Genomic DNA, 982 nt, shown 5'->3' with positions numbered 1-982 from the left:
AGTATCGTCTCACAGCGGCCTTGGGCGGGGGTGGGGGCGACACAGCACCGGCTTGGACCCGGAGCAGGGGGCGACCGCGGCGGCCCACCTGCCCGGGTGCCCGCGGGACAGGACTCTCGGACGGGTGCCTAGGTTGCCAAACCAACCGAACACCTGTCCCGGGGCCATGAAGCTGCAGCGGGACTGGGTGAAGTGAACACCTCCCTGCGATCTGAGTTTAGTTTCTGTAAGGAAAGCGTTTCTTTAGCCCAGGAGAGCAAGGCGTTGTTACTACTATTAAACAAGTGGTAACTTTGCTATTTCTTACTTGATTAAGTGCTGTCTTGCATGAGTTGCTGGCCTCTCTGAGCCAGTTATCCCGTGTAAAATGTGTATAAAAGTACACTGTTCATCTCTAAGGACCGTGGACACTTTTATTATTCTTTACGTTGTGTTATTAAGCAATAATGAGTCTGGGGTTCCCACAGTGCGTTTCACAGGCACCATCTGTGAGTGCTTGGGCCTCAGTTGCTGTTTCAGCAAAATGAGTTTTCAAAAATAAATGAGCTCTTGTAAGTGAAAACGCCTGACAAAAAGCTCTGGAAAATATAAACCACTGTTGATCACATTTCTGTGTTATATTAGGTATTATTGATAATCAATATTTTGTTTTTACTGCTAATAAGAATGAGAGATAGCAAAGCAATGACTGAAAACCTTGCCTCTGGAGCCAGAATATCTGGGTTGAAATCTGAGAGCCACCAATTACCAACTCTGGAAACATGGGCAAGATAGAATCTTCTCAGGGCCATAGTTTACTCATTTGAAAAATCGGGTAGAAATAGGTGCCTTTCTCTGAGGGTTGAATGAGTTAATATTTGTACAGTGACTAATACATTGGCTGGTGCATGGTCTCTTCCCCTTCCTGAAAATCCATATACCGTTGTGAGGATCCGTGTTCCCTTCGGTAAAATGGAAGCTCACAGAATTGCTGCCCTAAGTT

The sequence above is a fragment of the Neofelis nebulosa genome, chromosome 4, assembly GCF_028018385.1.
Source record: "Neofelis nebulosa isolate mNeoNeb1 chromosome 4, mNeoNeb1.pri, whole genome shotgun sequence".
Taxonomy (NCBI): domain Eukaryota; kingdom Metazoa; phylum Chordata; class Mammalia; order Carnivora; family Felidae; genus Neofelis; species Neofelis nebulosa.
Note: the sequence above shows the minus strand (reverse complement) of the source record.